At 42.1% G+C, this 20,487-nt stretch overlaps 1 protein-coding gene and 1 long non-coding RNA gene across 25 annotated transcripts in view; one reads left to right on the forward strand and one right to left on the reverse strand.

The window, feature by feature from the left end:
• Positions 1-20,487, forward strand: part of Rbfox2 (RNA binding fox-1 homolog 2) — a 247,547-nt gene that overhangs the window by 141,384 nt on the left and 85,676 nt on the right. The window lies entirely within an intron of this gene.
• On the reverse strand, positions 981-18,597 carry LOC131896485 (uncharacterized). Of its 2 annotated transcripts, XR_009375456.1 has the most exons (4): positions 18,452-18,597; positions 12,433-12,652; positions 1,714-1,884; positions 981-1,067 (listed from the first exon to the last, which is right to left on the reverse strand). It is a non-coding gene; the product is annotated as an uncharacterized LOC131896485 (long non-coding RNA). The 2 variants fall into 2 exon arrangements; XR_009375455.1 differs by lacking the exon at positions 12,433-12,652.

The raw sequence follows: 20,487 nt of genomic DNA on the forward strand, positions 1-20,487 counted from the left end.
ATGCTGCTGTCCCTTAGCACTGAAAGGGTTAAAAAACATCCAGTGAGCTATTTTCTTTAAATTTCATGTTCTGTGTAGTTGTGTCAGTGTATTGGTAAGTGGACTAAACTCACATTTTAAAACTCATTTTTTTTTTTTGCATATAAAGTTAAATACATACAGTTTGTTAACACTCGCATCCTATCAATAAAGGGACCCTAAAATTTTAAGTCACTAACTGTCAGAACCTAAAAATATACTTCACTGTTTTGGGGGAGGAGATGAGACCAGCCTTTTTCAAACTTTATCAAAAAAAGCTGTAAATCCAGCCATGTGTCCTGCGCTGGCTACGTGTGTTCTCATAAAATAGTTGATATTCGTAATGAGGTCCTAATGTTTTCAGCACAGCTCAGTTAACCCAAAAGTTCTGGGCTTTTCTTTTGTCTTTGCAGTTTATTGTTTTGTTGTTTTGAAAGTGTCTTTATTATTAAAAAGTGGGGTTGGGGATTAACTCAGTGCTAGGCTAGGGCCCTGGGTTCGGTCCTCAGCTCTGAAAAAAAAAAAAAAAAGAGGAAAAAAAAAGTGACCGGAAGCATGATCCTGAAATGCTTGCTATAATGTGAGCATATCCTATCAACATTAATTCCTAGTACGCTGGTGTAGATGCAGCTACCCAGACTACAGTGTTACCGTTGGCAGGCTAGGATTATGCATCGAAATAATATTCTACTAAGGAAAACTTGTTTACTACCCAACTGGGCTATGACTGAACTGTTCTGGGGTTTCTCTTGTAGCTCAGCAGTGCTGTTTTCTGTTAGCCTTACTCTGTTCATATAGATACTGTTCTGAAACTTTTAAAAGAGCCTTGCCACACCAGTCTACATTGACGTTTTGTATGTTTAGAACCCTAGTCCCAGAAAGGAATGGGAGGTCAATGAGACCAGAATCTTGGCAGTGACACACAGAGACTCTATGGTTCAGAAAGGAAGGTTTTTGCAGGGTGTGGTGGTGTACATTCTTTTAATGTGGAGGCTGAGACAGGAAGTGTTCTGTGAATTCAAGACCAGCCAGGGGTACAAAGTGAGACCCTGTGGAAAGAAAGAAAAGGTTTAAACCTCTGGGTCATAATAAGCATGTCAGAAAAATAGATGGTACATGCTATTCTGGGTTGCTGGAAGATTCAGAACATAAGAGTAGGTATTATGAAACAAGGGTTTTCAAAATGGTTAAGAAACACTGGTTTAGAGTCTTTCATTTTCTCAGACTAAAAGAATTTTTACTTTGGTAAATCTGCAGTAGAAGCATGTCATTAGAACTTGTTCTGACTCCAAGATGTGGGACAACTTAGTAAAATATAGGACGACCACAGGGGTGATATATTCCCAACCCCACTTTTTCACATGGAGAGTTGAAGCCAGATTAGTTCAAACAACTGTTAACTGCCCAGCTTTCTCAAGGGGTGGGGGTGACTGTCAGTGGGTGTGCCCCTTAGTAGGCGCTGAGAGTGGGAGCTGGAATGTGTCCTGTCAGTTAGTCCCTGCCTTGAAAGAGTCACCATGGGGTAGGCTAGGGCTTAGAGACTGGGCCATTAATAACCAATTAATGTGAAACGAGAATCAGTATTGCTTGACATGCAGCTAAAAGATGGATTAGTTTCAGAATAGAAGTATCCATGTTCATTAGAGCTGTACTCTGTGACAGGTGGAAATAGATTCTGGGATTTAAGGAACTTACCTTCTTTTAGATCTTTTTAGTCAGTACCTTTTTTTGAAAATTGAAGATGATTGATACAGCCGAGGTATATGATACATTATCTGATGACTAACTGAGGAGCTTAGAGAAGCATGAGCACTTGGGACTTCGTCAGTTAGTGTGGTCCTGGACAGAGCTTGCCTACCACTTACCCTGTCATAGGAAACAAGAGAAAAGGACACTACTAATGGTTCCAACTCCGGAGACAGTGACTCGAATGTGATAGCAGAGCTCTGGGGATACAGCCCAGTCTATAGTTCTTCCTTGTCTAAAAACCCTGCTGGGCTTGAGCCCAGGACTTAAAAACAACAAAATAACAACAAGTGCTTTCCTGGTAGTGGAACTGTGCTGTGAGAGATTGCAGAGGCCACTGTGAGGTTGGATGCTTTGGTGCACAGCAGACTTGTGAACTTGAAGACAGTAGGTTGGATTCAGGTTTGTATTTGGAGTGAGGATCAGAAAGCTTAAGAACACACTAGAGCCAGCGAGTAGCACACTTACTCACTGGTGCTTAATGAGAACGGAAAGCCAGAGCATATTGAAGATCTGTAGGCAAGATTCTAGAATCCAAGGAGACCATCTTGGCAGAGGAATTTTGATGCTGAGGCAAATAACTCAGGCAGAAGTTTAGGAATGAGATTGTTGGGTATAGTCCCTGAATACTAGGGATTCAGTTTCTCCAGTCAATAGGTTTCAGATACCATTTATTTCTGCATTTATTTTCTTTTACTTAGTGCACACATTGTGCAGACCTACCACCTTTATTCTTTCCTTTACAAAATAATTTTCAAAGACTTTTAATTAAAAAGATGAGGCATACCAATGGAGGAAGCACCTTCCATTGAGTTCTAGGAGCCCTTAGGAAGGTAGTAAAAATGTAATATTTGACAGGCTCTTTATATACAAGCTCAGGACCAGAGGTCTTTCAGATTTGCAACTCCTGGCACTGTGGGTGTTTGTTGCTTGAGCCTCCATGATCTGAAGATTTTGAAATCTAAAATGCTTAAAAATCTAAAAATTTTCAACAGGCATTTAAAAATTGCATTCAGTTTTTGGATTAAGGATATTTTACTTCTGAATTAAAAACATGAGCAATAAACCAGAGGGTTGTTACATGGTCTACATACTGACTATGATTTGTACAACTGTGTAACCAGTGAACACAAAGGATACATTGTAAAGACAAGCCGTGGTGGTGGCACACGCCTTTAATCCCAGCACTGGAGAGGCAGGGGCAGGCGGATCTCTATGAGTTCAAGGCCAGCCTGGGCTATAGAGTGAGTTCCAGGAAAGGTGCAAAGCTACACAGAGAAATCCTGTCTTGAAAAAAAAAAAAATACATTGTAGATTTCACAAAATATTTTGTTAGCTCTATAGAAACACATCATAAATACCATTTTGTGAAGTTTTGGGTGACATAAAATATAAAAGTGCTGCTGGGCGATGGTGGCACAAGCCTTTTATCCCAGCACTCAGGAGGCGGAGGCAGGTGGATCTCTGAGTTCCAGGCCAACCTGATCTACAGAGTGAGTTCCAGGACAGCCAGAGCTACACAGAGAAAGCTTGTCTTGGAAAACCAAATATATATAAAGGTGCTGACAGGTGTACTCAGATTATTCTTGATCTTGGTGCTAAGTAGTTTTTGGATTAAATGTTTTGTTCTGAGATAATTATCAATAATTATCCATTGTCCATGTTTGAAGTATGGTGTTAATGGAGGTTTGATATGGGTAAATACCCATGACACATTGCATTCAAGATTATACTCATCAATCCAGAAAGATTTTTCTTTATCTTTTTGTCTTAATTGCTTTAACGTCTTTTAAAAATCACCTGAAAATGAACTTTAAATTGTGTCTGTGCAAAGTGTCTTGAAGGTTCCCAATAATTCCATATCTAAAACAAGGACATTCTCCTACTTAATTCCAGTAGCATCAGAATCAGACCATTAACTGTGGCTACTGTCATCAGATTGGCAGACCATAGTCTAGTTAGGGCTGGATTTTTTTTTTTAATACATATAAAGTATATGGTTTGCAAGTACTTTTCTTCCAACACTGTCCTTGGCAGTGGCAGGACACTGTCCCACGCACTCGCAGGTTGGGTAAGGGCTTGTGGGAGCCAGAGATAGACACTGGGTGCCCTTCTTGATTACCGTCTAGCACATTTTGAGACAGGGTCTTTCAGGAAGTGCTGAACTCACTGGTCAGCCTTGGCTGGCTGAGCACTGAGCACCAAGGGCCTCCGTTCTTTGTTGTCAGTGAGTTTTCAGACAGGAGCTGCTGTCCAGACTTGAAGGTGGGTCTTAGATATCAGAACTCAAGTCGTCCTGCTTGCAGGTACTTCACTGCTGAGCCACTTCTGCCCCTTGCTGAACTTCTTGTTTCCAAATGCAGCTGCCTAAATACAGAGAGTTCCCATGGGCTCTTCTTCTCTAGTTTTTCAGATGACAACATGGAAAACTAGTACAATACCAGGACCCTGGCTGTGGTGCTGTGGAGACCCAGACTCTGTCACCATGAGTTCTTCTTGTTGCTCATCTGCAGCCCCATCCTCTGCTCCTACTCCTTGAGTAGCATGGCTTCCCCTAATCTGTTCTTCATTTCAGGAATCTTCCCATGTCACTGTAGCCCTGGCTGTCCTGGAACTCACTCTGTAGACCAGGCTGACCTTGAACTCACAGAGATCATCCTGCCTCTGCCTTGATAGTGCTGGGATTAAAGGTGTGCACCACCACCACTGTCCAGTGGGTTGAATTTTTAAACTCAGTGTAAACTGAGTTTCAGGAAGTTGCAGGTATCAACTCTTTGTTGCAGGTATCATTTATTTGTCTTTATTGCTTAGTTCCATGGTGTAGATGTATCAGAGTTTAAGTGATAACACAGTAGAAGACATATTTCTTTCTATTCTCTCTGTCTCTTGTTTCTTACCCCTTCCCTTCCCCTGTCTCACCTATTGTATTACAAATAAATAAAGGTATTACAAACATTTATATAGAGATTTTGTATGAGTATAAACTCTCATTTCTCTGGGTAGATGCTTAAGAGTGAAAATGCTGGATCATGTGGTAATTATATGTTTGTTTGTTTTTTAAAGCAAAAATCTAAGCTGTTTCTAGAGCTAAAGTACCATTTTCTATTCACCAGTGGTATATGAGTGATTTAGTTTTCCCATATTCTCATCACATTTGGTATCACTACTCTTGTTAATTCTTTTTGTCAGTGTATAGTCTATCTTGCTAGAGTTTAAATGTGCATTTCCCTGTTGGCTAAAGATGCTGAGCCCATCTTTATGTCTGTTTCACTGACGGTGTATCTTTGGTGAGATGCCACTGTCTATCCATATTCTAACTGGATGATTTCCATTGTTGAATTTTAACAGTTCTTTTTATAATTATGTAGTTTCAGATACATGGTCTACAAATGCTTTCTTCAATTTTGTTGATTTTCTTCTTGTTTTATGTCACAGGGCAAAACAAAAAAACTCAATTGTAATACAGCCCAGTTTTTTTTTTTTCCACTTATGGATCATGTTTTTGGTGTCTAAGAACTCTGCCTTGCCTTAGTCCTGGAGATTTTCTGGTATCCCCTCCCCTTTCCTAAAAGTTTTGTAACTTCTCAAGGATAAATGTCGGTAATACTACCTCTGCAGATATGTTGAGTCACCTGGTGAGGGAGAGGTCAAGGCCCAGCACCCAGTATATGCTTGCTTGGTGGTGCTGTTAGGCTGGATTTCAGAAGTCTGAAAGCTGTTTGTGTTGCCCTTCCTTTGGTTAGAGAGGCAAGGCACTTTGTCCATGCCCACTGGTGTTCCTGGGTGCTTTGTGCCACAGGTCTGGTCCACAGGAGACAAGGAAAATCAGAGAACTCCCACCCTTCCCCAAGGGCACCACCTGCACTTCTCTGTCCTGAAGAGTCTTAGTGGTTAGAGATGGAGCTCATGGTCAGAGCATAGCTGGGGCTGGAGATGGAGCTCAGTGGAAGAGCACACCACCACCACCACCACCACCACCACCACCACCACCACCACCACCACCACCCCCCAAAAAAAAGAGAGGGAAAGATTTCCTTGGGTTTGTGTGAATCTAAATGGTTGTTGGCTTTTAAATTGTACCCAAGGGGCGGGCAGTGAAAACTGTGTGTGCACCATCTTCCTGGAAGCAGAAATCAGTAGTTTTGTTTTGCTAATTGAATACTGCCAAACAGGAAGATGCACAAATTAACATGCAGATATTCCCAGAGAAGTAAGTGGTGTTTGAAATTAACTTATAAATAGGTGAGTACAGAAGCCAAGTTACTGACATAAACACTCCTAGGGAAATAAAGGGAACATATAGTATCTTTCAAATAGCCTTTCTGTGTTACTTTTTTTTCTTTTCAGGAGCTAAAACTCTGAAAATCACACCTCCAGACATATCCAGCAAATACTTATTCATTTAGTTATGCAGCCTCAGAAGAACAATCATGTTACCTTCCCTGGTATATCACACAAAGCTTTTGCTGATCCCTTTTGTGTGGCAGCAAGTTTCAAAAACAGCCCCCAACCAAAAGTTCCGAGCAATTTTTCTTAACCCTTTCTTCTTTTCTGGAGCTGGTGAAATGTAAAGAGCAGTGCATGGGCCTCTGTTCTGGTTCTCCTCAGTGCATGTCTGCCTCACTCACATTGATAGCCATTATTCAGTGTGCTGTGTTTATAGAGGGAGCCAGCAGCTGAGAACATGTTCCAGATTTGCCATTGCCTGAAGATAGAAAACACCACCCTTGCACAGAGGCTCACAGCTCCTTCAGCTATGAGTGGATGTACCAGAATCCCTTGAGTCTAGGAATTCAGGGATAGCCCCAGCAAGACAGTCAGACCTTGCCTCTTAAAACAATGAGTGGAGCTGGGCAGTGGTGGTGCACGCCTTTAATCCCAGCACTTGGGAGGCAGAGCCAGGCGGATCTCTGTGAGTTCGAGGCCAGCTTGGGCTACAGAGCGAGATCCAGGACAGGCACCAAAACTGCACAGAGAAACCCTGTCTACAAACAAACAAACAAAACGATGAACAGGGCATGGAGAACAAGCCTTTACCCAGTACTTGAGAGGCAGAGACAGGCAGGGGGATCTCTGTGAGTTCAAGGACAGCCTAGTCTACATAGAGAGATTCTGTCTCAAAACAAATAACAATTAAAAACAGTAACACATTTAGAAACTGAATACAGACTCACAGCCTTTACTTAAAACACCCAGGGCTGTCATCTGGATTCTTGGAGTTTAGGAGGAGTAATGGCTGCAATCCCTGTTAAGAGTGCCCACTTGTTGGTTTGTTGATCTTTTTTTTTTTTTTTTTCCATAGCTGAGGACCGAACCCAGGGCCTTGTGCTTGCTAGGCAAGCGCTCTACCACTGAGCTAAATCCCCAACCTGGTGTTTTTAGATGTTCACACGGAATAGCTCTAAGTCTACATCGGTTTAGCTCACATGTGTCACGCAATGAATCCTCTCCTACCACCACACAGAAGTCAAGGAAAAGAATGGAAAAGAAACTGTTCTAGACTTTTGGACTTTAGAACTAAGGAGAAGGGGTTTTGGACCCTGAAGTATGCTCATCAGCAGGACTAGCCTCAGCAGAAGCCTGAGCTCTCCAAGGTAACCAGTAAGGAGATGCAATAGGTCTGAACTGTGATTGTTCACATAATGAAAACAAAAGTAGCTATTGATTTTATCCGTTACATGGTGTTGATCTTAGGAATCATTGGATTCATGCTAGGATTTGGGGGTTAATCCTATAAGGATCAGACTTTCTCATCTTATTTATCCTAAGTCCTTTGTAATCTTATTAATTATGCCAGGCTATTTTCACAAAGTGCTAGTGCATGCATGCATGTGTGTGTGTATGTGCAGGTGTGTGTACATACATATATATGTGTGTATGCACACAAGTGTGCATGCATTTGTATGTGTGTGTGTGTACACAACTATTTTTCAAAGATAGCCATGTCCCTCTTTCTGTCTTTGAAAGAGAACTTGAACTTTGTAATGAAGAGCTACAGAGCCCTTCACAGGTCTCCAGATTAACATCATTGTAAGCATGACGTCACTTCTATATTCATATACCTAAGATTAAAGTAGGTCTTGGTGGGCTTCTGGAGAGGGACTCTAGTCTTGGATTTCCTGAGAAGGCATGTGGTACTCTGCTGAAGGGTGTGTGTGTGTGTGTGTGTGTGTGTGTGTGTGTGTGTGTGTGTGTGTGTTTAGAGACTCTTAGAAATTCTTAGAAATATTAGTTGAATTAATTATAATTGTGATAACTACTCTCCTGTGGTGGAACAGAAAACCAGATTTTTGTGTTTTGTTTTTATCTTTATACTGAAATTATGCAGTGTGTGTTAGGAAACAAAAATACACATTTAGTCTTCTATTTTGTGTTCACTTTTGTAATTCACTTCTTAACTGAATGGGATCTTACGCTCTCTAGTTCATTCTCTCCCCCCAACCCTTCCCCAAAAAAAGGGATAATCATTATTGGTCATCCCAACAATCAAAACAAGAAATTTTCAGTAGCTATAAATTATTATTTGGGGGTAGGAATTTTGATAATTGGATCAGCAGTGTTATGATTGATTCAAGAACTACTTCGTGTGCTAAATAGTGCCCCCCCACCCCCGTTCCTCTGGTTGTTTGCACTCTAGTTACAGAGTGTGCCAGTGGTTGTTTTTAACTAGCATGTCCACATTAGTAGTTTGTTGTTTTTATTGGGAAGGAGGCTACCATAGCACCTGTGTGGAGATCAGAGAACAATGTGTAAGAGATGACTTACACTTTCCACCATGTGGACCCTGGGGATCCACCTCTGGGCTAGTTTGGTGGCAGACGCCTTCACCCACAGAGCCTTCTTGCTGCCCCAATATGCAGTTTCTAGCAGGAGTGTTTAGTGCAGAGTCTATGGGTTGCTGTAAAAAAGTGTTTTGATGTTGTAGGTGAAAAACCTTTAGAAGATATTCTGAACCCTTACATGACTTAAGGGTTAAGAACATCTTACGGTAATCTTATGACTTAAGATTTCCTTATATACAATGTATGCCATAGCAAACTGTTGTGGTTTGAAGTGAATTAAAACTGGGGAGGGGGCTTTATTGATTTTTCAATAAATTGAGGTGTCCTGCCCTCCCCTCCCTTTTAAGACAGCATTTCACTAAGTATCTGTCCTTTATCTTGTGGTTCACCCAAGAGTTAGAGTTACAGGCTGGGCCTACAGTGTCTTTAGGCATGTATGTATGAATGTTACTTTACTTACTTATTTAAAAGGAAATTAAGATAATTTCTTTACCAGAAGGCGGGCTGAATCTTTAGTGAATTCCCTAATGCTGACATTATGGTCTTGAAAAGTAGAAAGAAGAACTAATTATATAAAGGAGAAAAACATAGGGCTAAAGGACCTACCGTAGGTATAGGGTAATTGTACAGGAAGGGGAAGGGGCTTTAGTTTCTAATCCTCTTTAGGGGAAGCTTCGTATCAGGCCTGCACAGAAACATTCAGTGGAGCAGCTCCTTTATCATAAAGGGAATTTTAATTTAAAAATGTTCTTGCATCATGAGCAGAGTAAGCGACAGACAGCTACACTGGGCATTTATCTCCTTCAAACCACATTACCAGTAATTGCTGCATTAAATCAAAGTCAGAAGAGATCACAGGTCTGAATAGAGCAAGGAGCCGGTGCCAACCCAGGGATTCCCACACTGCTTCGTGTTGTCAGAGCCCCACCCCTTCCTCAGCGGGGATGAGAGTCAGGGGAGCGGCCCTGATGTACACTGTGCATATACATTGTAGGGTGCAAGGGGATTAACACAGCCTGGGAAGAGAGGCAGCCACACATCCAAGACCCCACAGTCTCCCTTTCTGTTAACTCTTTCATGGACCCAAGGGGGTGACTAACTATCATCTGTCTGTCTGTCCCTATCTGTCTGTCTGTCTGTCTGTTTACGGAACTAGTAGATAAATAAGAGGTAGGCATAAAAATCATATTTTCCCCTAAACTCATGTATAGATAATATTTCCTCCTGCCTAAATTGTCAGAGATGATGCAGATGATGCAGAGGATCCTCACTATTTTCTGGGCTTGTTTGTGCACTGACTGATTTAATGAAATGCTATTGTTACCTTCTTTCAGAGGAAGAATTTGAAGCAGAGATATTAAATAACTCCCAAGTCATACAGCTGTAGAGCCTTGCTGCTAAGATTTGACTCTAGCCAGTCTGGCTTCAGAGCCATCTCCAGCACACACTCTGTTGTGTAGGCCATTCCGGGATTCTGCTGAGTGTAGGTGACACTTGAAGAATAAAGGTCAACTATATAGTCCCTCTGTTCCCAGAGCTGGAGTGACAGAAGGATGTGGACAACAAACTGAAAAGGCCATGTGCAAGTGTGAGCGAGGAGTCTGCCAGCAGCCTAGCCTAGGCAGTTAGTAATTTCCAGAGCAGCTTGTCCTTCCCCTCTGCTTACATTTCAGACCTGATTTCCACCACATCCTTTCTCTCTTCCCCTGGGACAGGTTGAGGCTTTCCTCGTTTCCCTTGGCCAGCCCTTCCTCCCCTCAAAGAAGATAACTAACCCTAAAACCTCTCTGCAATGAGAGGGTGGGAACTGAGTCTTTGATTGGCAGTTCTGCTGAGATGTAATTAATACACAAGAAGTCAGTTTGTTAAGTTTTGACATGTACACACCAATGAAGTCGTCATCACAACTGAGATCATTATCAGACTGAAGATCTCCAGATTCTTCATGTCCTGATGCCTCCCCTGTCCCAGCACACTAACAAGCAACCATTGATTTGCTTTCCGCCATTGTAGATAAGTTTGCACTTTTAGCATTTGACAAAAATGAAATAATACAGTAAAAAGTTCTATGCCTGGGATTTCTTGTATCGTTATTTTGAAGTTCATCTTGTGTGCACTAAAGGCTTTTGTTGCTGTGTTACAAGTGTTCACTTGTGACTCTGGCGGTATGTCAAGCATTATCTCCTAACGGGTGTTTGGGTTGTTTGTACAGTAGGGTTCATGGACAGGTGGTTATATGGATATAGGTTCTCATTTCTCTTGGGTAAATATTAATACTAGCAGAGTATACTGGGTAGGCTACATGAAAGGTATAGGTGTGATATTTTAGGAAGTTGCTAAGTACTGAATCTAGATCAGTTGTACAATTTTCTTATGTGTTTTGGCTTAAAGCCCTTTATCAAAAACATGCTTTATAAATGGTATCTCTAATGTGTGACTTACTGTCTTCTCCTCACAGTGTTCATTAGTGAGGAAAAGTTTTCAGTGAAATCTTAGTTGTTGGTTTGTTCTTTTCTGGCTTGTTTTTAGTCTGTTTGGTGCTAGGGATCAGACCAAGGGCGTTGACTATGCTAACCATGCACCCCACCACTGGGCAACACCCATAGGCAGTCATAGCTTAGAAATCTTGCTTAATCTAAGCAATTTTATTAATCTAAGGAATTTTATTCCTGAAGTTTGTAGTATCCTGTTTTGTGTTTTAGGCCTGTGGTCTAATTTTTTCTATGGTACAAGTGTGTACATTGGTTCATTTTTACCATGTGTGGCTGTGCAGTTAGCTAGTTCCAGTTGTTCTGATACTGTTTGTTGGAAAGACTATTCTCTCTCTGTATTGCCTTTGTACTTCTGGATGTGTTTCTGGATTTTTCTGTCCATCTCCCCTACCCCACCCCCAACATCAGTACACTCATTTTTTTTATTAAGAATTTTTAAAAATTCATTTTCCATATCAATCAAAGATCCCCCTCTTCCCTCCTCCCATCCCTCCAGCCTTCCCTACCCCAACCCACCCCCTATTCTCTCCTACTAGAAGGTAAGGCCCCTCATGGGGAGGTGCATTTAGTAGAAGCAAGGTCCAAGCCCCTCCTTTTACCTCAAGGCTGTGCAAGGTGTCCCATCACAGGTAGTGGGCTCCAAAAAGCCTGCTCATGCACCATAGATGGATCCAGATCCTACTGCCAGGGGGCTCTATACACTTATTCTTGTAGGGATGAGTATTATGGAGTCTAGTAGACTTGGGGAAAGTGATCAATATCACAGTGTTTAGCGGGAAGATAATCACAATCATAGAACATGAGTAGCACAAAGAAGTAGGAGAATAGCTGTGCATGGACTCTGTTCTAGGATGTTAAGTCAGCTCCAACTGGTCTGTGCATTCAGTGTAATCTCAGTCAAAATCCCAGACAAATTTTTATAGAAATTGACAAACCTATTATAAAATTACTATGGAAATGCCAAGGACCTAGAATAGTTCTAACAGCTTTGAAGGGAAGAAGGGCTTTTTTAGCTTGTGGGTTCAGAGATTTCAATCTATAACCATTGGCTCCATTGTTTTTGGCCTGTGGTGAGGTAGAATATCATGGTAGAGTGTCAATGGGAAAACAAACAAAGCAGCCCACCTTGTGGGGGATGGGAGGGAGGTGAGGTGCAGGGATAAGATGCAGTTCGCGAGGATACACTCCACTGATCTGTTTCCTCCAAACTGCACTGGTACACAGTACCATCCCATTCCAAAAGGGAGGACAAGACAGTAGCAAAATGATGAACGTTAATCCTGTAGCCTCTTTCTGGCATTGTGGGCTTTTGTGATATGAGATCAGAGGCAGGTAACCCTGTCCCTTTGGCATTGCTACCTTCCAGACCCTTCTCTTGGGCTGGCTGCTCCTACCTGCCTGCTCCTTTCTCTGGCAGAGGTTTCATGTTCCTAGTCATCTTTTATCTCCTGTGATCTCCATTACATCTTCTCCTTTTCTGTCACAGCTTCACATACCATCCTTTTAGGGACTGCCCATGGGGATGCCAACACTGTCACACAGTTAGTGGCCTCCTAGGCTTTCTTCTGTAATCTTGGTAGAGGTCTTTATGGTCCCATAACTCTTTCAGCATACCTGCAAAACCAATATCACACACGATAGCAAAGTTCCTACCAGCTTGACTCGTAGTTAGAACCCCCAGAATCAAAATGCTGAGATTTCTGAGTGCCTAGATGTCTGAATTGGGGGCACATTTCCTAAGTGGTCCTGTGTAAACAAGGGACCATCATGGCTCTCTTCTCAAGGGAAAGTCATTCAAAATACATACATGTTTATACCCTTGAGGTGCGTGGGGGTCATGCCAATTTCTGAGGTACCTCTGAGGCATCTTTTCTGTTGCTGTGGTGCCAGATAGATTTATTTTCCATCTCTTCAGCAGTCAAAATTTCTGAGGCCTTAACTTTATGCAGCCTCTTTTTTTTTTGTTCAAACCACAAGCTTTAAAAATCCTTGTGCTCTGCTTTTTGCCCCAGATTCTTACTATATAAACCTAGCTAAAAGCAGTTAGCAATAATCATGCAATAGTCTACGTATTGGACTAGTTGGCAATTTTTTTTCTACCAGATTAGTTTGTAGCCTTTAAACAAGCCTTCCACAAAGTCTCAGGACACAGACAAAATGTAGATAGTTTCTCTTTGATAAAATAACATGAGTGGTCTCGAGTCCAGTTCCCAGAGAGTTGGTGTACCCATCCGAAATCACATGGATATAATCTTTCCTGACCATATTTCTGTGGCATCTTGGTCTTCTGGCCTCCTACTACCCAGAGCTGTACAGTAAGCTTGGTTTATATTCTAGGCCCTCTCTAGCCTACTTCTTTGTTTTCTTTGATTTTAATTTTATATGTATGAGTGCTTTTCCTGCATGTATGTTAGTGTATTATATGCATGCAGTGCTTGCAGAGGCCAAAAGAGGGCATTGAATTCCCTAGACCTGGAGTTACAAACAGAAGTTATGAACTGGGACTCAACACTGGGCCTCTGGAAGAGCAGCCAGTGTTTTTAACCACTGAGCCATCTCTCCAATCCCTAGCCTACTTCTTCAGACTCTTCTAAATTTCTTGATAAACCAGTTTCAAAGGCTTATGTACTTATGATAGAATAGTTTTTAATTATCAACTTAACACAATCTAGAGTTTGCTTAGGATGAAATTCTCAATGAGGGATTGTCTAGATAGGTTTGCCTATAGACACGTCTGTGGGGATTGTCTTGATTATGTTAATTGAGTTGTAAAGACCTGCCCATTGTAGATGGCTTCATTTTCTAGGATCCTAGACTGTATAAGCCTAGAGAGAGTGAGTACAAGCATGTATATGTTATTCTCTCTGTGCTGCTGACTGCAGATGTGACTAGCTGCCCCCCACTCCTGCCAGCTTAACTTCCCTGCAATGTTGGACTCGAATCTGGAACTGTGAGCCAAATACTAAAGGAAGAGAAGCTAAAACAGCAGGGTCTGGTCAGGGGCAGTCACAGCAACAATTCCACTTTCTGTGTTGGCTATGTCTTGTCCTGTGACAGAGCATCCGAGAGAACAGCTTAAGGGGGAGGTATTGGCTCAGTTCTTAAAACAATGATAATTGTTTATTTATTGCATTTTGTGGGCCAGGAATGGGTGGGCATAGGTACTGTAGAATGATCATATCTGGCAGTTAAGTAGGTTGTTTTTTCTTAGGGGTCTTAATTAGAACAGCTCATTTTTGTTCTGTTTGGTCTCACTGTCACATTCCTTTACAGGATGGCATCCGGGACTACAGACAGATGCAAAATAAAGGCTAGCCCCAGTGAGGAGGCACCTGTCAAATCCTCTGCTTTTCACTTGCTAATTTTTATTCTTTCCCTTAAACATTACTTCTTTTTAATCTTTACTCCTTTATATTATCTATCAAGATTTGAATAATTATTATGCTATTATTTATAGATACATTTTACTATTTTGTCTTCTCTTCTCTTCTCTTCTCTTCTCCTCTTCTCTTCTTTCCTTTTCTTTTCTTTTGAGACATGTAGCCCTGGCTGTCCTAGAACTCACTATGTAGACCAGGCTGACCTTGAGTTCCCAGAACTCCACCTGCCTCTGCCTCGTTAGTGCTGTGAATGAAGGCTTATTACTTATTAACAGTACAGGTTGATTACCCCTTATTGAAAATTTGAGGGACCAGAAGTGTTTTAGATTTTAGAGGGTTTGTGGGGCTTTGGAATACTTTCATAGACTGCACTGGTTGAGCATTCCTAGTACAAAACTTTGAGATCCAAAATACTAAATCTGAAACTTTTTGAGTCAGTGTCAATGACCAAAGATTTTAGATTTCATAGTTTGGGGATCAGGGATTCAAAAACTTGGCCAATTTAGAAAGAGTAAGGACAGGCACTTCCAAGAAGTGTTGTTGACTTGCCATGCCTTTCATTCCTGAACAAGATGCTGTTTCAGTCATACATACACTGGTTTGTTACTGCCCACATTTTTTATCCTCTGTGTCATGCAAAGGCATGTTTCTACCCTTCGCTGTGATTTGCAGTGTTGTGGTAGGCATCATTTGAAGCCTTTCTCTTGGTTAGAAAATTCAGCTGTCTCATGCTAGAACCAGTAGAACTCTTATGCAGATAGTCATATGAACTTTTGGCTTTGTGATATTTTTCTGACCTTCTGTGAGTACCTGAGGATGGCTTTGCTTACAGCATGTTGTTTATTAGAATTAGAATGCTGCTCCACTACTCTCCATCCCATACCCTTCCCAGTCTATCTGGAAAACTTGCTGAACCCTCCAGTTTATTTAATCATTGTCTATGGAATATTCCCAGTCTTCCTCACCCTGGAAAATGAGGTATAACAGTGGAAAACAGTAGGCTGCCACTGTGTTTCACTTTTTCCCAGCTATCTTCAACTAGGTGTGGCATTCATCAAATGCAATTCCGTGTTTCTTCCTTCCTCAACCTGCATTGTCAGCTCTTTTGGGAGCTGTTTTGCTCTTCATACTTTACAGCATGTTGGGCATGTTGTGTTGCTGTGAGTGGACATTGACTGAATGAAGAAGCTAAGGATGGTTGATAGAGTAGCTCTTCTACTTTTCTTCTCACTGTAATCAAAATACTTGGCAGAACCAAGTTCACAGAGGAGAAGCTTATTTAGGCTCATGGTTTTAAAGAGACTGCAGTTTGTCTTGGTTCGAGGAAGCTGGGGTGGGAATTGACTCAGCTCTGGTGGCAGTGACTTATATCAGCATTGTTTTGAAAATGATGCAAGATGAATGAACGGGTACTGTCCTTAAGCAAAGCGTCTAATCAGTATGTACCCAGGATCACATAGGAAATGCCATTATACTCAGCAAGAAGGCAGCTGGCCCTTATTGGACATAGGAAGGGAGAAAAACCTATTGTGTGCCAAGTTTTCCTGGGGAGATATAACATGTCTACTCACCCCAGAAAAGGATCCCAAAATAGACTAAAGTATGGATATCACCTAAGTCCAATTGGTGAACCAGTGAGTTTTATTGGGGTCACTTACAGGAGCAGAAATGACTCAAGACAGCGGCATCACCAGGGCCCACCTTAGTAGCATGGGTGACAGCTCACAAAGCTGGGAGCCTGGAGCACACTGCACAGCCTTCAGGCAGCTCCACAGGTTGGAGAGTGTCCCTTCCAAGTGACTCTGCTCTAAACCCCTTCAGGCAGTGCAGCTGCTTTTGGTCTGCTCACAGAGCCTTGCAGCTTTTCCCTTTTGAGAGTCGTCTCTGCAGCTCAGCTTCCTTTTGTCTGTCAGGGGCTCTTGGCGTTTACTGCTTCCTCTGCAAAGAAGGGTCTAGTGAATCTGGTCAGTTTCAGGGACTTCCTGAAGCTATTTTGAGTTGTTAAAGAGCTTCCCTGTTGGATGGAATATTTCAATCTTGGAGGAAACCGTAGCCCAAGTAAGCCTTATACAGCAGTGTTGAAGACAGGCCTTGAAAGGGCCTGTTTTTAGACTCAGACTCCAGGGTGCGTAAGGAAATAATTTGATCACAGGCACAGGGGTGAACAGCGATGGAAAAGTCAAAGGTGTGCCACTGGTGGTGCCAGTAGCTGTCCTATGCATCCCACCTGGGCCCAAGGCAGAAAGTTTTGGTGAAATTCGTATTCAGGTGTGGTTTCTACTTTTTTATTTTGACCAGCATTGAGCCCACCCTAGTACCAGTGTCACCAAACCAGCTCTGAGAAGTAAGTGCAGTTTTCCAAATCCTCATTCTCTTCAGCCTTTACATGTTGCTACATGGCATCGTTAAGGGATGTGAGGTACGGAAAAGTAGCAAATGCCCTCTGTGTTCTGGCTCTTGTGAGGACTCTCAAACCCCACTTAATCTTGTGCTGTCTGCTTTCTATAAGTTCAGGGTTCTGTAAGATTCCACTTTGCCTTCTCTCTGACTGTCTCTCCCCACTCTCATCCTTTTGTTGTTGTTTGTTGGTTTTTTTGTTTTTGTTTTTCGAGACGGGTTTTCTCTGTGTATAGCCCAGGCTGTCCTGGAACTCAGAGATCTGCCTGCCTCTGCCTCCTGAGTGCTGGGATTAAAGGTGTGTGTCACCACTGCCTGGATTCTTCTGTTACCTTAAATACAATACCACTTGAGCATTTAGTCTCCTGTAATTAATTCACCAGATATCAAACTGGGTTAAATGATGAAGCTTTAAGTTTGTCAGACATAGTTTATTATTATGATCCCATTATCATTTTCAAGTTTTTACATCAGGAAGAATCTTAGAAGATTTAGTGGGCAGCTATGCTCACACTGACTGGACCACCAACACAGACTCTCAGAAGATTTATTGGTGATTTCAGTCAGAAGCTAACTGACAAGTGTCATGTGATCAGTCATGAAATACTGCTCTATACCAGTAGTGAAGTTGGAGTCACATAGAATTCCTTGATTTAAGAGGATATTTTGGGTAGGATTTTTATTGCAGACACCTGCTCCTACCTCCCACACCTCCTCTCCCCACCTTAGGATAGAACCAGGGTCTTATGCATGCTAGGCAACTGCTTACCTTTGAGAGCCAACCCCAGTCCTCTTCTGCTATTTATTAACTTCAGAGGGGACAATTAAATGTACATCATAGGCTTTTAAGATGTGGCCAAGCAAATGTAAGATGTTAGGAGGTTCTGATGATCTTCTTCCGAGTTGGCAAAAGAGGTGTTACAGTTTAGTGATAGGCAACACTGTAGAAGTGTGTGTAGAGAGCACCTTTAAACAGTACTCGTTCAAGTACATATGGTAAGTTGCTCACAGTGCTTATATTTGTGCTATGGCAGTATTTCACCTCTGACTCACCTATACCTTCAAAGTCCTTTGCACCGGACTGTTGCCACTAATTTCTCTAGTACTTAGCATAATACCTTATGTAGAGTAGATGTAAATAATTGTCTTTTGATAGGGACTGGGTGATCTTGCTGTCCTTTGCCATTCGGGCCTTGAACTCTGAGCCTCTTGCCTTAGATTTTCAGTAGCTGGGATTTACAAGCATTCTCCTTCAGACCAGCTGTTTTAGGGCTTTTTTTTTTTTTTTTTTTTTTTTTTTTGAGACAGAATTTCTCTGTGTAGCCTGGCTATCCTGGAACTCACTCTGTAGACCAGGCTGCCCTCAAGTTTACAGAGATCCTGCCTGCCTCTGCCTCCTAGAGTGCTGGGATTAAAGGTGTGAGCCACTACTGCCCAGCTGAATTGGTTTATTTTTAATCTTCATTTGTAATTCATAGAGAATCAGTGCTAGCAAGCTTGAAATATTCTGGTATTTTGTGTGGTCCTTGCTGTAGCATGAATCGTAATTGGTCTTATAATAAAAATCCAGAGTCAGATATCAGGGTAAAAGCTGAAAGATCAGAGAAGCAGAGCAGCCAGCCACTAGAGTTCTTACCTCTACTGAATCCTAAGTCCGAAAGGGCTCTCAGCTCCTGTCTCCTCCTGCTTTATATTCCTCTCTCTGCCCAGCCATATCCCTTCCTGTCTCCACTTTCCCTAGTGCTGGGATTAAAGGTGTGCCACCACTGCCTGGCCTCTCTGGCTAACTAGTGGCTGGCTTTGCCCTCTGATCTTCAGGCAAGCTTTATTGTTAGATCACAAACAAAGTATCACCACACCTTGCAGTCTGTTTGATTGATTTAGGGTACATGTTGTACCTGGAAGACCATCTCTAGATATGTCAGTGCGATTTGAACCTTAAAGAGCAGTTTCTTCTGAACACTCTTGCACTTAACTTCAAGGGCCATAGAAGGCTGCATTGAAGGTGTGTGGGAGCAGCCATACCATCACAGGCCCTCACACTCAACTTTGCTAACCCCATGAAGGCATGTCCTAGCTGGTTCTGCCTTAGTAGATTAAGAGGTCATAATACTGAAACAAACTTAGAATTACCTTTTTGAATGTTTGTCCCAAATACAGGATTTCTTAAGAGGAATAGTTTTACCTGGTGTGTCTCTACGATCTGTTTATTTTCACTTTTTGTGCATTGTGTGTTATTGTCTAAGGACTACTCAGCTGTTTTGATTGTAGGTGAAAGCCAACTCCAGCTTGCTGTGGGCTGTCAACTAACCTCACACCTGTCCGTGTTTGTTACTGCTTTTAATATCAGTTACAGAAATATGTGTGCACATGTGTGTACAAACAATGGCAGGGTGGGTGAAGCCTCTTCCTAAAAGGAGAAAAGCAACTGCTTTTCTGTAGCGACCTCTCCACCCCCACCTCTTTACAGGCAGCCACAGTTAATCCCTCCAAGTTTGACTGGAACAGCTGAGAGCACGCCCTGCATATTTGCAGGCCTCCAGTGGACTCATGTTGCTCAGAGTTGGGGCCACCTTCCTCTTTTCTAGCTGACCCTGCCAGCTGTCCTAGCTCCTGTTAAAGCAGGAGGGGGCTGTGTGTTAAACGATACAAAACATACAGGATCATGAAAGGGACCCTTTATTGCATGTATCAGTGTGACTCTTTTCTGCCAGTTCTTTTCATGGCTGGGCTTTATGCCGTTAATCCTAACACCTGTCTCTGCCGGTGACAGTGAAGGGGGGGGGGGGAGACAGAGAGAGAGAGAGAGAGAGACAGAGAGAGAGAGACAGAGAGAGAACACGCACGCACATTCCCACCCAAGGGAGGGCTAGAGAAATACTACAGCCCCACTTGCCTCCCATGTCCTAGATTAGGAGTATTCCCTTTGACACACAGCCTGGGACTTACTATTTGTTCTGGATACCTTGTGCTTCTGCCCTTGTTTGCCACTTTAAGGAGCCAGAGGTCTCTTCCCTGGCTGTCATCTTCTGCCTCTTGGCTTTCTGGTGGAGTTGTCAGCTAAAAACCAATCCCAAGTGCTGTCTTTAGTGTGTACAGCTAACTCAGTTGGAGCGGTTTGCTTTTCTTTGAACATCTCTTGTGGATACTGCTGATCCAATTGGTCTGAACCAAACTCCGACTTCACCAGCTGAGCCAGCACAAGTAACTGTAGACTGGAAAGTAGGACAAGGATTTTTTTTATTTTTTTTATTTATTTATTTTTTTGAGGGCTTCTAGTTCCCTTGGACAGGACACATCAGACAAGACAAAAACTTAAGGTGATTTTTGTGCTGTCCAGATCTGGAGTCTCTTTCCCTCTGCTATGTATGGTGTATATTGCATGGATTATCAGTATCCTCTTGTCCAGGTAAGCTGGGATATGACTTGTTTTCCAAACACTTATTTGATTGATGTGAAAGTTTTATGATAGAAAAAAACAGGCTTTCTAACATTTGACTTTCTAACATTTGCCATTTGGGTAGATTTTTCAAGTTTTGTTTTTGTTTGTGTTTGTTTGTTTTGCTAATTTGCTATAGCAAGAGATTTGATTTTAATGGTGATAACTGGACAGGAGTGGTTGGCTTTTCACTTTTAGAAATTCTGTAGCTTCAGCGATTGAGGGGCAGAATA

This window comes from Peromyscus eremicus, chromosome 20, assembly GCF_949786415.1.
Source record: "Peromyscus eremicus chromosome 20, PerEre_H2_v1, whole genome shotgun sequence".
NCBI classification, from domain to species: Eukaryota; Metazoa; Chordata; class Mammalia; order Rodentia; family Cricetidae; genus Peromyscus; species Peromyscus eremicus.